The sequence below is a fragment of the Echinops telfairi genome, unplaced genomic scaffold, assembly GCF_000313985.2.
Source record: "Echinops telfairi isolate 266 unplaced genomic scaffold, ASM31398v2 ScPeMD7_70;HRSCAF=299, whole genome shotgun sequence".
Taxonomy (NCBI): domain Eukaryota; kingdom Metazoa; phylum Chordata; class Mammalia; order Afrosoricida; family Tenrecidae; genus Echinops; species Echinops telfairi.
The window spans coordinates 44,916,175-44,933,551 of record NW_022103968.1 but is presented as its reverse complement, the minus strand read 5'-3'; the positions used below and the strand labels follow the sequence as shown (position 1 = coordinate 44,933,551).

The 17,377-nt window shown below is 38.0% G+C and overlaps 1 protein-coding gene across 1 annotated transcript in view; it reads left to right on the top strand.

The window, feature by feature from the left end:
- PCDH15 (protocadherin related 15) overlaps nt 1-17,377 on the top strand; it is a 952,716-nt gene that overhangs the window by 434,706 nt on the left and 500,633 nt on the right. The window lies entirely within an intron of this gene.

Here is a 17,377-nt window from a genome sequence, read left to right as displayed (position 1 = left end):
GTTAGCAACATACCATCACAATGGCAGAATGAGTTTGAAGATACATGGTACTTTTTGAATCATGAGTGGATTGGGTTTTAGGTCCCTTTATATATCTGAGAAGAAAGAAAACAGTATTCCTTCTTTAAATACATTTAAAATACATTACTTTTCACTGCACTCATGCCAAAGGGTTGGTGCTTGCCCGAAGTTTTCTCTCTGTGTTTACTCATAAGACCAGTGATCAATCTGTCAATGCACATCAAGGCAGCCGTCTGTGTATCAAAGCAGGACTATGAGAGACCCAACTCCACTGGGTTACCAAGACAAAGGATTTTTCAGATATAGACTTTTATGCCTTTCTTTCAAGGCACCTCTGGTGGATTCAGATCATTAACATTTTTATTAATAACCAAGGGTGTTAACTTTCAGTAAACCAGGGATATAGTGGCAATATATCTAAAATGCAGCTAGATAATCATCTTTGCTAATTTAGATTTTCTAATTGATAGCATAAACAAAAAGGATCCTTGGTGGTGTGAGGGCTCCCCACTGGGATGCTAACCACAGGGTCGGAGAAGTTCTAACCTGGGGAGAATGATGGGGCTTTCTACTGTCAAGAGTTACAGTCTTAAAAGCCTACAGGGGAAGTTCCACCCTGCCCTATAGGGTTGCTATGAGTCAGACTTGAAATTAAGTCATAATTGAGCATATACAACAACAACATCAGAAGAAGAAAAAGAATACGTGTTATGATACATACACACAGGGAAACTTTATGTGGCAGTCATGTCTGATTCCCACAAAGTGGGAGGAGAATCCCATTGCACATCTCTCCAGGAATGACTCCTACGAAACAGAAGTCAAGCACACCTCCATCCTGTAGGCTCCTTGTCCTTGTTCTGACACCAACTAGCCCTCTCCCAGTACTCCATTTCTCTGCTGGGTTCATGTTTCGTTGCAATGGACAATTAGAACTCGGCAATTATAATAATTTACAAATTATCAAGGGATCATAAGGCAGTGAGGGGAAAAATGAGAAGCTGATACTAAGGGCTCAAGTAGAAAGAAAATGTTTTGAAAATGATGATGGCAACAAATGTACAAATGTGCTTGATACAATAGATGGATGTGTGGATTGTGATAAGAATTGTCCGAGCTCCCAATAAAATGATTTAAAAAAAAGAACTCGGCAACAATACATTTAGGGAAGTTTATTCTAGAAGTTTACAGGTTATAAGTCAGGCTCATAGATGGTCAGGAAATATTTATTTTGTCTGCACTGCTTCTTGTCAGCCGTGTAAGCAGACATGTCTCCCACTGGTCTTCCGACTCTTAGCCATGCTGCCCTTGGCCTCTGCTAATGTTCGGGCTGATAATTGTCCCACTCTGTGAGGCAGCCTCCTGCTCAAAGGAACTCTGGCACAGACCACTCAGGACTCTTTTTTGTGGTGGCCGTGGAGTTATCTTCTTGCTTCTGAGATGGCTCACTTTATACTCTATGGAATGATAAAAATGATCAAGCCTCTGATCAGCCTCTAATACATGTTATTAGAATTTCTGACCCTGTCATTTCGTGAAAGGTATATAGGATGTGAGCAGGAGAGCCATGCCACATAATTTCCCTTCACTGCAGGCCACCCTCGGACTGTTCTAGCCATTGTCTCTTACACACATGAAGAATGAGCCCTCCTTCCCCGTCTCATTTCCATCTTGTACAATTACACTTTTTAAACTCTCACAATTAACCCTTATAATAGTCACTCCCTACGGAGTCATATAACTCTATCAACATCTTCCTTCACCCTCTTCCCCAGACCCACTATGAAAATGAGGAAGCAATTCGATGGAGAGTCTTTCTTTTATCCCTTATCTTGAGACTAAGCATCCCATGAAAGCTTGTAAACTAGTCCTTTCATGTCTTTATTTCTCCCTGTACTCCCTTTGTAGATATCCAGTTTATAAACTAGCTCTCCCTATCGGCCCAGTACGCTGAGGAGACAATAATGTTTCTTGATCTGAAGAATCTTCATTATAGTTGAAATTGGGGGAATCTACACCAGGATCCCTGGTGCCATAGTGATTACAGGTTGGATTGCTACCCAGAGAGTCAGCAGTTCAAAACCACGGCTAATTCTTGTGGAGAGAAGCAGGCTTTTACTCCTGCAATGGGTTACAGTCTGGGCATCTCACAGGTGGTAGGTCTACCCAGTCCTGTGGGGTTACTATGAGTCAGAATGGACATGGTGGCAGCGAGTACACCCAGAAACAACATGCAATGCAGAGCGAGCCATTAAAATTGCAGCAATTTACTCCAGCTCAGATTATCAGGCCTTCTCCTTTCAGTAAGTCAATTCAGTCAACTCAGCCCTCGCCATCATAGTAATCAGCTAAGAACAACAGCATGCTTGGAAGCTCATACCTCCTCTGATTGGCTCCTCATGCTCTCATGAGCTCTAGTCATCCAAGCTAGCTAGATACCCCTACGTTTACGATTCACACATTAGACCAAAGTGTAAGGTGAACAATTTAATTTGTTCAGGTAATAAGTAGTACTACATACAAAAAGGTGAATACAGAATTATTTGTATAAGTAGATGTACATTACCTGAAATTATATGTCATGATGTAATTTTGTTTAATCCTCTAAACAAGGCTTGGAGATTAGAACATTATTTGTTCTTTATGAATGCTTAATTAAAATCCCAAGGAAAAATATAACATTTTTAGTATCACCTTATTCCTGTGTAATCATGTGACTAGTGTGCCTGTCAGATCTCAGGTGGAGGTATATATTGATACTATAATAATTGAGTTAAATAAATAAATCTGAAAAACTTGGCCCCCAAATTGCTGATACGCTGCAGGAGGCAGATCTTAGAGAAGGAGAAGTTATTGACTTTTATAAATGATCAGTTGATCTCTTTATAAATGATCTCTTCTTCCAACACAGCTCCTCCAAACTGAGTCAATAGATCTGCTTAGCTTTAAAGAAATCATTTAATATCATGGCCACTGTATTGACGTTCACACCATTTTTATTGGGTTGTAATAGCCACGTACAGACAGATGAGTGTTTCATTTTAAACATTACTTTGAGTCTGATGGGAACACCACCCCCCCTTTGGTTTTCAAACGTTGTTCCATCATTCCTTACCATCTTTGAACAAGAGGGTTTCAGTTCTATCCATTTAAATAATTGTGGCAAATATTTATCCACCAAACATCATAGTCTTATTGAAATGTAAAGTGATGTATAGTCTCTGGTTAAGTTAGCTACTTGTTCTATCACTGCTACATAGAAAACCACCAAAATGTAGTGACTGAAAACAGTAACACTTGTACATTTTGCTCATAACATTGAAAACTTGGCAAGATTTGGAGATGTGCTTGTAGCTTATCTGCACAGCACCAGCTGAGCATCACTGAGGCATCATGGTACTGCTGGCTCTCTTGCACTTCTAGGACAATTTACTGTGCCCAGAAAGGAGGTTTCAGCTGTTGACTTGGAGCTCAGTCTGGGCTCTGGGCTGCCGGTATCGTTTCACCTCCCATAGGCCTTTCATGGGCGGTTTTAACTTGCATTCAACAAGGTTTGGAACTTCCTGAAGCAAGTTTCCCAAGAGAAATAAGCAGTCATCGCATCACTTTTTAATGAATAAAACTGTAAATGTACAGCATTCCTTCAGCTGGAACCAAAGCACTGCCTGATTCAAGTGTAGGAAAATGGAATGACTTCAGTTAAAAGAGGCCCTGGGGGAAAACCTTATGGCAACGTTTGGAAATCAAAAACAGTCGGAGCAGATTCCCACGTTCGCCTGCTCTTCTTCAGCATCGCTGTTTGGACTCTGATTCACTCCAGGAAGACTTAAGAACTTGAGATTTTAAAACTTTTATGTTCTTTTACAAATTACTGCCCCCTCCCCTACACCTCATCTGTTCATCCTTTTCCTCCTCTTTTTTCCTTTACCTGTTCAGTTGAATTTTCCACGCATTTCAAAAAAGTAAGATCTTATGATCGAGAGTGAGAGAACTAACCATTCATGTCAGCTAAACAGGGCCTGATGACTCTAATTACATCCTGGCTGAGACTTTCCCAAACTCCCTCTTCACATCTTGAGGGCTTCGACGCCGCTCGCCCTCTGCCCGGATGTGAAATGTTCTAGTGATCACCTCAGTGGCCTTCTTGACTTCGGGGACCGTTCCCAACCGTACTCCAAGGACTGAACAGTGTGTCAGCGTGAAACGTTAAAAACATAGTAGTGCAGCACAAAATTCAACTCAGGAGCTAGAAGATAATAGTATGACAGTTATCGAACAATATAATATAAAATAAAAGCTCCTTACATATTGAGTTGAATAATCATAAGTTTTAGATAAATATATACATGTAGTTTATATATTTTTACCACAGAAAGCTGTCTTCAGCCATCATTATCTTTACAAATATTAAAATTAACATTAAATTTAATATGCAAATCTATCCGTGGTGTCCAAAGGGAGTTAAAAACTGTGCTAACTTTCTATGTATTAATATTAAACAGGCCTTGTTTCTGCTCGTTGACATTGAGTTGGATCCAGTGCATGAGCACCTTATGTAGAACACAATGAAAGGGGGTCTGCTTTTGTACCATCTTAACGATCACTCATTTCGTTCAGTCCATTGCTGCATTATTATTCAGATCCTTCCAACCTATAGCTTTCAGTCAGTTTGTTGTACTCTATAACCTTCTGTCAGTTTTTAGTACAGCAGTCATGTGCACAGTGTGCCGGTATGATGCTGGAAGCTGTTCTATCAGTATTTTAAACACCAGCAGGGTCACAATCATGAAGAAATTTCAGTGGCGCTTCAGGCTGGGACAGATCAGGAAGAAAACGATTAGTGATCTACTTGTGAAAATTAGGCACGAAAACCTTATAGATCACCTAATGTCTAACTGGACCCTAATGTATAGCAAACACTAGGCTAATTAATTAGCCCAAGCAATTAGCATGAAATACTTCTAACATATTATGTAAATTTATTGTCACTTCTGTCTTAAAGTTGTTATTGTGCCTTTAAGGTAGAGGTTTTGTAGTATGATTGGGGAAAAAATCTGGAGAATTTGGGCCATATAGAGGCTTAAAAATTTTTTTTTTGGCTGTTTTAAAATCAAATCTACAGTCAAAGACACTGTAAACTCTTGTACATTTTCGTTTCTTTTTTCCCGAGGCTCCTCAATAGCACAATCTGAAGGGGAAAGAAAACCTTATGAAACAGTTTTGTTCTGTCCTATAGAATCTACCCAATTCAGAAGAAGCTCTTGCCATCATGTTTTGATGGCACAGTGGTTATGTTCTGAAACCCTAACTGATGCAGGCACAGAGCACGTGGACCATGTGGTTGATACATCCAAGAGCACGTGGACCATGTGGTTGATACATCCAAGAGCACATGGACCGTGTGGTTGATACATCCAAGAGCACGTGGACCGTGTGGTTGATACATCCAAGAGCACGTGGACCATGTGGCAGTCTGCATCTGCAAGGCTGTCGGTAGATGCTTTCCAGTCTGTTCCAACTCATAGGACACTGTGGCCAACTGGGAGAGTAGAGCCTGAGAAGCCCTAGGGAAGAGTTCTCTGTCATGGGGGTCTTTAGGAGTCAAAATTGACTCAAACGCAACAGAGGTTTTCTCTTTTTTTGTAATTTGCCTTTTTGTTTCTTTTTAAAAAATATTTGATTAAAAGATCATTTTCTTGGGGACTCTTACAACTCTGGTTACAATTCATACAGTGATTGCATCCGGCATGTTTGTACATATTTTGCCTTCATTCATTTGTAGACATTTACTTTCTATTGAGACCTTGGTATCAGCTCCTTACTTTTACACATTAGTTTAGTAGGTTAGCTGGTTGCTTGGTTTTCTTTCAGTGAGTAATTTTCCCCTGGGGCTGGGGGTGGGGTGGGAAACAAATAAGAGTATGATATATTGACCTATCACCTCTGTGTTTCCTGTATATATGTCACTTATTTTACCATGCGGTTTTAAATATTTCACCACTAGTTGCTTACCAGACACAGTCTTCTAATGCCTAGATTCTGTGCCCTTGTTCATTCTCTTCCACTTGAAAGGATTGGGTTTAGTCTCCATATTTCCTCGTCACAAATACCTTCACTGTAATCTTTGTTGCGATAAATGTTCTTTTTTCTGTCTAAGACGGATCCTCAGCTTTATTTATGGCATTCTTACCCTAACTTCTTCCAGGGACCATGTCTCAGTTATCAGACCAGTGCTGGTGAGTTTTCATGCCCCCGAGCAGTTATTCTTTGTAGCTTCTGGTACCCTGTCCCAGAACCGATAGGACAGGGTGGACCTGCTGCCCCTGTGGCATGCCAAGACTGTCCCTTTTTAGAGGAACAGAGAGCCTCATCTTTTGCCTGCAGAGAGACTGGTGATTTTGAACTGCTGACCACATGCACAGCAACCTAATGCAGAACCATTATGCTACTCTGGCTTATACAACCATTGCATATGTCAGCACTGGGTAACTTTTTTATGTCTTTTATGAGCATACTGATTCTTCTTCTTTCTCTAGTGGCCCTTTATATGAATTTTAACCCTTAAACCTTTTGATAGCTTTTACATTTAAACCTAATATCTCTGCTTGTATATAAATTATATATATCTCACTTCACCACCAAGATGCATGGTTTTCCTGATTAATCAAAGCAACATTAATGAGTTTTTGTTTTTAACCACATTAGGGATGATCTATATGTTGCAGATATATTCTTTTGACTTGAAATATCACCTGAGTTTGGAGATTTATCATGTTTCCTGGATACTGTTACCTATATTTTCCACAGAGGCCTCCTTCCCCTCCACAATATGTCCTATGCATACAAACCTGCTTCATGTTACCTGCTATTGCTGTTGGTAATTTTGGTACTATTGGTAAATATTGAATTTGACTTAAAATGCAGTGAACTCTATCACAAACTAAATCAATGTTAAAGAGTCGTTTTGCATTACATCTCTAATTACCATTTTTACTGCCACAGTTTTCATGTAAAGGCATACGATCAAATCTAGACAGCCATTTTCCAGTCTGCCTCCTTCACTCACCAACCAGACAATAGATACATAAATAAATACGTTTTTATGTGAAATGTATCACTGATTTGATACTTTGATTTTTTTTCTGTTAAAAACAAGATGCTTCAATGTTTTGTTTCATTTTTATGATTTAATAAGTCCTACAGCTTTTAATGGGAGTTCTAATGGCATAGTGAGTTTTGTGATGGGCTGTGGTTCAAAATCACCAGCCCCTGCATTGTGGAAATATGAGGCTTTCGAATTCCCTAAAGATTTGCAGTCTAGGGAACTCACAGAGGCAGTTTTATCGTGACCTATCGGGTCACTATGAGTTGAAATCCACTGGCTGATTTTTGAGTTTTAGGCTTTTGGTGTATCAAAGTGTTTTTTGTCTGACCATTGTCTGATCTCATATCTTCTAACTCTTATAATGCAAATTGTCTAAACACAGTTGTAAATGTGTTTCTAAGCTTCCCTGAGTATTACCCTCACTTTTCTCTCATCTGTTTCTCATACTGAGTGCCTCCGAGCTGATTCCTACTCATAACCATCCCACAGGGCAGGCCACAACTACCCTTGTGGATTTTTGAGACTTTATAGGAATAGAAGCCTCTTCATTCTCCCATGGAGCAGCTGTTGGTTTCAAACTGCTGACCTTGTTGTTAGCAGCCCTATGCATAATCATGATGCCACCTTGTCTCCTTGTTCCATATATTACTCTTATGTGATTTAAGGTTCATATTCATGAAACTGAAATGATTACTCAGTACAATGAGTATTCCCTCTGTGCCCTCCATGCATTTTCACTAAGAGGACAGGAGTCTTTGCTCTACTATAGACGTGTACCTGGCTCTCGTTTATTTGTCTAAGACTATTTTCTGTCTATTTGTCATTATATCCTAAATTACAGCTCATTTCCCTCACATATGAGATGGTCAATAAACTAAATTATTTCATTAAATCATAGTTTTAGAAATTATATTGGCACTTAGTCACTGTGCATAAATAAGTGCAAGATAATTCTTGTCTGTATATTTAAAATTAAGAATAAGGTAATCACTATTATGTGTATTTAAAGGATATATAGATTTACAGATATTGATATAGACATATCTCCAGAGACAACATGCCCAGTCCAATTCCAGTGCATAAGTCTGACGCAAGCTGCAGCTCTCTTCAGACTCACAGAGCTGCTAGCCAATGATGCAGAACGGTGAAGGGAGACACAAAGCTGGTGGGTGCAAAGTTGCCCACACCTCTCAAGGTTGAGTGACCCACATGGGACCACCGCAGAGGCAAGCAGAGTCTCAGCGAGCAGGACATTGAAGTCAGAGACAGAGGGAAGTCCCAGCTTCTGTTTATCAAAAGGGCACACCTCCCAGGAGGCGTCATCAAGCTGAGGCTTGACTGATAGGTTGGACTCCACCCCCATAAATGCAAATAGACATACAATTCATGTGCAATATACCCATCAAATATAAGTTCTATGTGTATAATTATTAAAATTATATGTATATGAACACAGCTATCCACAATCATTGAGTTATTTCACTTCATAGCAACACGTGAAGGTCATGTAGGATGGTTACCTTAAGTTTCTAAAGTTACAAAACTTTGCAGGAGCGCATTGTGACATCATTCTTCCAGGGACTTCCTGGTGGGTTCAAATCACCACCACTAGGTCAGTAACTCAGGGCTCTGACCACTGTGCCACACCAGGGCTATTTATATATAGGTACACACACACACACACACACACACATATACATACACATATAAACACACAAACACACACACGATTATACAGACACATGTACAAAATGTAAATACACATATATAGCTTATTTTTTAGGAAATATGCACACATATATTTTAGAAACCGTTTTTAAACCATATAGCTCTGCTGCCATAGAGATTCCCAAGATAGAATACCATTGCTCATAATGACTCCTTTTCCTTTTAATATTGTGCCAAATATTAAATAATATCGCCGTCCTTTTCTCAGACTAATCATCTTCAAATGAGCTTGTGTAGCTCTTTTAGGGATAGCAAAATGATGGAAACTTGGCCGCTTTAGATTTCCCACAGACTTTTTTGATGAGAATGTATTTTGTCACAATATATTGAAAGGACAAATGACATAGAATGTATCTAGAGTCAACCAATTGCAGATCTGCGTTTATTCCCCCTCTTACAATTTCTCTCTTTGTCTCTCTGCCGTCTCTCTGTCTCTCTCAATCATAGCAGTATCAAATGATTAAAGAAAGATTAGATTCTAGTTGATGAAACAATAGGTAAATATAAATAAACAAATATATATATATATACACATATACATATATATATACATATGAATCGTAATTCAGTGCATATTGCCCTGAGTGTGGAATTATGTTGTAATTGTGAAAAGAGTTTGTGATGGTTTGTGAAATATAGGGAGAACAAAATAATATTTTACTCTTTTCTTCATAGATCAAAGGTATTTTGAATACTGTCAACTATTTTTATCACTATTTCATAGATATTTGAAAGATATTTGTTATTGAACAATATTGAAGATATTTGCAACTTCGAAGAAACAAGCAAATTAAGGGAAGAAAAATAATAGGAAGGATCGCATGTGTTAAACTTAAAGAAACTGTAACTATTCTTCCAACAAGTTTGAAACCAACATTTTTATTGTAGAGTTTTCTAAATATAAATTCTGAATTAAGATTTGAGATATGTTACTTCGTATGGAATATCCATATAGATATAATGTATAAAAACTTGTCCTCTAAAGATGGATGTTAATTGTTTTTCATAAGCATTTACTCTGGAACTCTCCGTGATGGCTTACTAAATCATTTAGAATAATCTTACAAAGCCATTTAGTCTCACGATTTACAACAATTATCAAGAACTCAGATCCTACTTCAAATTTTGTGTGATTTGGGAATATTGCTTAATATGTCTAAACATTGGTTTGAGTTTGTCGTCTATAATATGGGTATATAAGAATGCCTAATATATTGGATTTTATGAAAATGAAGATTTATGTAGTGTACTAGATTAACTTCTAGCAATTACTAAGGTCTGTATTGTATTAACTTTCACTATAATTTTATTATTATAATTCCCACTGGAATTTCTTTACTTTTGACTGACTCATACTCATGGCTGGAAATGGATAAATGAGACCAGTGGTAGTAGTTAAGAATCCTGGTGGTCTTTCATCAAAATTCCAGTTTGAGAAAATAAGTTAGGTACAAAGCCAATCTGATTTGTTCAGATTATGCAATTCTGAATTAATGCATTCATTTTTTAAAAAAATAAACAATCTTGGCACAGTCAATGCTGTACTTGACTAATTATGTATAGCTGATAAAAAAATGCCACAAGATGATAATGTGAAACAGAATATATCAAGGAATCAAAATCTAAACACAGGTAGGAGAAGCAAGTATCCTCTTTGCATCTCTCTCTCTCTCTCTCTCTCATATCCTGCTGTCTGTGAAAGTGAAACCTACATTTCCTGATAGTATTTAAATTCTTACCCTTTTCTCACATACCAAAGCAGGGTTTTTCTTGAATTACCTAATTTTAAAATGAATGCGTGATAATTATAAATAACATGGGAGAATTTATATACACACACAAACACTTATAAACTCACTGCCATCATGTTGACAGCAACTCACGGCGCTGCCTTTCTGAGTTTCGGAGCCTGTCACTGTTTAGAGAGCAGACAGACTCACCTTTCACCCTGAGAGCAGGGTCACCAGGAAAATCTTGTGCTGTGGATTAAATTTTTTTCCCCCAAAACGTATATTGAATCCCTACCCCTCTGGGTGCTAATTTGAACTAGTTTGGAAATAATCTTTTCTTAGGACAGATTCATTAAGAAATGCAAGGGTTCAGTGTCTTGTAAAGATGTAAAACAGACCTGGAGAGAGAATTGGTCAAAGGGAAGATGGGAGCTGTGTGAAGACATATTGGGGATATTGAAAATACGGGGGATGCAGATGTTAAAGGGAAAATGTTATTTTAGTTTGTTTGTTTATTTTATACATCCTTTAGACTTGACAAAGAAGCCCCAGTGCTACTGACTTAATGACTTTAGACTTCTTGCTTCGAGAACTGTGAGAAAATAAAGTTTGCTTCTTAGCAACTACCTTGTGATATTTGTATAATGTCAGTATTATAAACTAAGACAGCTCCAGTCCTCAAAGTCCAATATTCAGGATAAGTGTATGTATATATATACCTATATATACGCACACACACATATGTGTGCGTATATATACACACATACATATATATGTGTGTGTGCGTGTATGTATATATATATACACTTGAAGTCATTACAACTCTATAATTTCAACAAAAATAGAGATCAGATCTATGTAACAGTGAATTGATAGAAGTTCACTATGGCCTCAAAGAATCTACTGTTGACGCTCTTTAAGAGATTGAAGATAAGAAACAAAAGCACAGGTATGCTTTGGGGGATAAACAGTTGGTCTGACTGTGACTACAGGAATGGAAATATACTTCTTTGGACCTCTGCTCAAATGAAAATGCAGAGAAGAGACTTTGTGTTTCACGTAGAGTGAATCACACGTGTGTTGTTTGGGGTGGAGGAGATGTGAACATTAATGTAAGCCTGAGCTCATAGGTAAAGGGAATTTCTCTCAGAGCAATGCTATTACAAACAGATAACAGGCTTACATGTAACAACAGTCGTGGGGGTCGAGGACTGGGCAGTGCTTGGCATAGCACTCTGTGAGTGGAGACTAATCCAGCCTCCTAACATGCAAAGAGATAAATAGATTTTTTTTTGCAATAAAATCAAAACAAAACAACAAAAATCCAAGGCAAATATGTAATATAACCATCATAAAGTCTAGCTTGAAGTCTTACTAATTTGTCTGTATTCCGTTGCTTTATTGAGGTGAATGAAATATGCTGTAGCTTTTAAAAAAATATTTTCAGTGAGATATCATGGATGCTCTTACTTGGTTTGTGGCAATGTTGATGATTGAAGGTGAAACAATAATATAGACTAGTAAATAATGCACAAGACAGCTATTTTCATCTTACTAAACTTATAAAGAATTCCTTTGTCAAGATAATCAAAGAATAATTATTATAGGTAGCACAGACATTCATATTGATAACGTCAAAGTGCTGTAATAAACATTCCAAACTCCAAATCCCTATTCGGTAGAAACTTGACAGACAATTTATCTGCAGGTATAAAGAGAGTGACGGAGTACGCTCCTTTAAAATTACTGTTAAGGTGACATTTTCACATAGGAGGAAACAGAAGGAATTTAAAATGATTTAAGTATGTCTTTCAAAGAAGTGTCTCTTTCATATCATTTGAGGGTCGTATAAAAGAGTTTTCATTTATCAGGATGGCATGTTTACTTTGGGATCACCAGTTATTTACAATACTTTGGCTCAGAATGTTCATTTCTCAGTCTGCATGTTTTGGTACAAAGTGCTAAGAATAAGAAACTTCTTGGAATTCACATTTAGGTTACAAATACTTTATGTGTTTTTAAATAATTTTATACCACACAATGCTTAAAAACAGTGTATATAACAGGTTGATAGCTCATGTCAGTTTCTCAGAAATTAAGTTTTGTGGTACTCATTACAAAATAATTCAATTATAAAGCAGTATGTTTTTTTATCATTTATATTTTTATAGTTTATAATGTTTCCTGAATGTGTTTTTTAATTCGTAATTTTATCATAAATTATGTTTTGTAGTACACATTACAAAATAATTCAATTATCAAACAAATATGACTTTAGGCTGTTACTCTAGATTAGCAGTTCAAATACTTTTACAATACAGTAGCAACCCCATGCCACAAATTAAATCTGCAGAGAAATTTAGTCTTACATCCATAATGTGGGTAGGAAGATGCACCAACTTTCAAAAGAATTGTGAACAAAAAATTGTTTATTGATTCATTGTTTGCAACCTGGGAAAGTTTCCCTTAGACACAAAGCTTAGTGATGAGAATCAGGTAACCTTACTAGCACACACATTATTTGTTTCACAATGTTGCCTGTGGAAATATATAGGCATTTTCAGGCATGATACGCTGATTCAATTTGGGATGGCAACAATAAATTGTCCTTCAAAACTATCTTAGTGCTGTTGCCATGGATCTATTATGCTCCGCTGTTTGGATTGGCACCAGGGTGGAAATGCCAGGGAGCTCTGAGGGGAGGAGGTACCAACTCTTCAAGTTACTTCACATTGAAGGATTGGTATTAGCAGTGGAAATAAAAAATATAAGCTAATTCATATTTAATAGGTTTTTAATTATGGGATTATAAAGAGACTTTTCCCCCAGCTTTATCTCCCCCCAAAGATATGCCAAACATTAGAGGCTATTTGCCATCATATGGTGGGAGGTCAGATGTTTAGAGGCATCCTCCCTGAAGGCAGTCAGTTGCCAGACAACTGTCTGGTCCCACTACAAGAGGGGCCCACTCCCTGCTGTTAAGGAAAATGGGGTACTTCTCCCTAAAGGCTTGAGGCCATCATCTGGTCCCTGTAGGTGGGGTTTACACCCTACTGATAATGGTTTCTATGGAGATCCAGAGAACAGGTCAAACCTGTCAGTGACATCCAAAACTAGGCTGCAATCCTGAATTTAGGATCCGCCCTTCCTGTCACATGTGTGCCCCCAATTCCTCCCCTTCCTACTGCATGTATATCCCTATATTGTCCCCCTCTCGTTGCTGTAAAACCTATAGTGCAACTCCTTCCTTTGACATATGTCTTTACCTGTAATTAGTGGGAGTGCACACCCCCAAAGATATATAAGCCTTGATGAGTAATAAGCTCTCTCTCAGCTCTTCCTGTCCTCTTCCCTGATCCTCGCTGCCCTGTTCCCTTTCCCCTTGTCTTCCTTCCCCTCCCCCTCTTCCTGCCCTCCCTCTTGTCTCCCATCTCCATGTGGACCATCAAGCAGAGCTGAGGGAGCATGCTACCATGAAATGTGTCTGACTCCCTCCATTATTTCAATCTCTCTTCTATCTCTAATGCTCTTTCTGACTCTATCTATCTATCTACTGTACAGTTGTGCCTATCAAACCCGTGATTAGTTGTGGGGGGGTTGGCCTTTCCCCCACATTTAATTTTTCCTTTCACTACCAAACCTTTGAGTCTTTTGATTGGTTAAAATGTGGCGGTCCACTCGTGCACCATTTGAAACCCTATGATGCAGGTCCACTCTTTTCTACAGAGCGGCTATGTGTGGATTATGGGAGATGCTGTGAAACAGAGGTTCATCCCCTACAGGACAGAAGCACTCAATGTACCCTTCCCAGCATCCTCTTTCTCCAGATCCTGGGAGTCTTGGGAGTTGATAGAACTCATTTGAGTTCCTATAGGGAACTGGCTGAGCAGAACATTTTAAAGGAGAGTTTGCAAAGACAATGTAAAATATTATCATGAAATACCCAAAGTTACTCCTTCTCTGTCCTGGGGTCACTTATCATCGACTAGATGACAATGGCTTCTGCTGACAACCCTAGCATTTCCCTCGAATGGCAGGTAGTCCTTTCGTTGTTCTTTGTTTTATTTCTATGGCAACACCCTGCAGTATCTAAAAACATTTATCCTGAAAGCTTGTTGCTGTCATCTCTCGTGGAGGTGCTTCCCTGCTCCCAGAAGGACATAGCATCATCTACTCTGTGAACTACAGGGTGATCACTCGTTGATTTCAGGAGCAGATCAAGAAGCCCTTTCCTTCTTCTTCGCCTTCTACCCCTCATTGTTTGGAAGATCTGCTAAAACTGATGCAGCATCATAGCAACGTGCAGATCTCCACTGACATGTGGATGATGATGGGCATAAGCCAGGGATCCAACCCCAGTGTCTTGTGGGAGGTGGCAATTTGATCTGTGATCAACTACTGTTTCATGTCTTCAAGGGTAGCTCAGTCAAATAACCTGGTGTGTGGGCATGTAGTCCGAGAATACCTTTTTGGGACACTATCTAATGGCAGCCTTATCCAATGTTCAAAGCCCATGTCATCAACATTTGGAGAAAACTAGTTTTATTAAATGAAACAACATAGAGTTTCATTCACTGGGCATGTGGACTCAGAATTGTTATCTGTTAATAAACTCATGATTGAAAATTAAAGTTTATAGCATTATTAAAAACACATGGAAACCTAATGCCATGCAGGGACTGGAAAGAGTATCTTCTACTTTCAGCCTTTAAATCATGACCAGTTTCAGGGGAGAGTAGTAGTAAAAATAAAATTTGGTCAAACACCACAAAGAGAAGGTACCCATGATTTAAAATGGATTTCCGATACTAAGAAAGCCTCTTCAGGAGGAGAACACCGGTATTTGAGAAGGGAAGAACCTGGGGCTATCAAAGCACCAGAAGAAAATAGGGATTGGAATTCAACTTTGCAAAAATATGCTATCTTAAACAGGTTTTTAAAATAAATATGCTACATTATGCAGAACTCATTATCTCTGATATACTCTCTTGTAAAATAAGCAAGTGAAACAGTTCAATAGCTTTATATCATACAAGTTTCTCACAAATAGCCAGAAAGAGGAGCAATAGTAATTTTAAGAACAGTATTCTTTTGTGAAAAAAATTCCTAAAATGTGTTTTCCAGTGAACACATCAATGAGTGTATTGATCATGTAAAATGATGGAAAGAAAAAAGGTTTGAAAAAAATCTGTGAATTTAACCTGTCGTGTAACTCTGAGTATGCATTATTATTAATGGAAGGTTAAAATAAGCATAAATCAAATAAAATATTTAATATTTAACATGTATATCTGATGGTATGTGACAAGCTTTATACTATTGGTTTGCTATAAATCTTCTTATATATACTCTGAAAGATAACGAAAATTGAGAGTGTACTATGTATAGCAAATGAAAATGAGAAATATTAATTATAGTCAGAGGTTCACATCTAAAGTGTCTTTAGTTTCCTTAAATATTTATATCAAGGAGTCGGATATTTAAAATGCTTGATGGCACAAATGTTTTACTGTGGTATTCCTCTCTTCTTCATGAGGCTGTAGGTGCAACTTACTACCAAAAAATTAAAGATATGGTTCTAGAAGCCAAACGATTACAGATGATTTTTTTCCTCAAATGAAAGCCAAAGAGAAAAGAGACAGAAAAATCTTTAGATCTTAAAAGGTATGTGCTGAAGAAAACCTGTTGGAAACGGCTTCCTTTTCTACATAGTTGTTCTAAGTGAAACTGAATTTCATTTCCTTTGTATTCATTTGATGACTGCTGTTGCTTTAGTTGCTAACATGATGATTCTGACTCATAGTTAGCCGGACACAGCTGACTAGTGTGCCAGCCTCACCATTGCACTTGATGCTTGAGTCTATTATTGCAGCCACCGTGGATCCGTTTCATTGAGAAGTAGTCATATTTTTGCCCTTTTCTTCGCCAGGTGGGATAAATTCATGGTTGTGTTTTAGCTCTCATCGATTGTTTTCATGTTCTTCAACTTGAACTTGAATTTACATGTGATGAATTGATGGTCGGTTCCACAGTCAGCCTTTGTTTTGACTAATGCTATTTCTTTTCTCCGTCGGCTCTTCCCACAGATATAGTTAATTTGATTCCCATGAGTTACTTCTGACAAGATATCTATTGTTGTTGTTCTTTGCCTTCGAGTTGGATCCAACTCAGCCACACTACGCACAGGGATAGGAACACAGCCCAGTCCACCTGGGCATGGCTGAGCCCATGGTGGCAGTCACGGTGCCAGTCCATCTCCTTGAAGGTCGTCCTCTTCTGTGCTGACCCTCCACGTTAGCAAACATGAGGTCCTTTTCAAGGAACTTGTCCATCCTCATAATACATTTATAATCACCATATTTCTTGTTGAAAATTATATTTGAGTGATGGAGTCATTACTCAAAACTCAAAACTCACTATCAGATCAATTCAGGCTCCTAGTGATCCTGACGGGGAGCCGCCAGTTTTGTTTCGCTCATCAAAATAATACTTTCTATTTTTCCTTCCTCTTTTTCCTGACTTTGACATTCCAATCCCCAACAATAATAAAGAAAACTTGATTGTCCATTAAAATTTTCATTTCTATTAATTGGCTCCATATAAAATTAAATCCTAGGCAATTTTAATCTCTCCTCAATTTTTTAAAGGATGTGGAACTTGTGAGGATTTTTTTTCCTTTGAAATCCATACTGAATGTTGACGTCTTTGACTTTCTTTTTTTTTTTAAATCATTTTATTAGGGGCTCATACAACTCTTATCACAATCCATACATACATCAATTGTGTAAAGCGC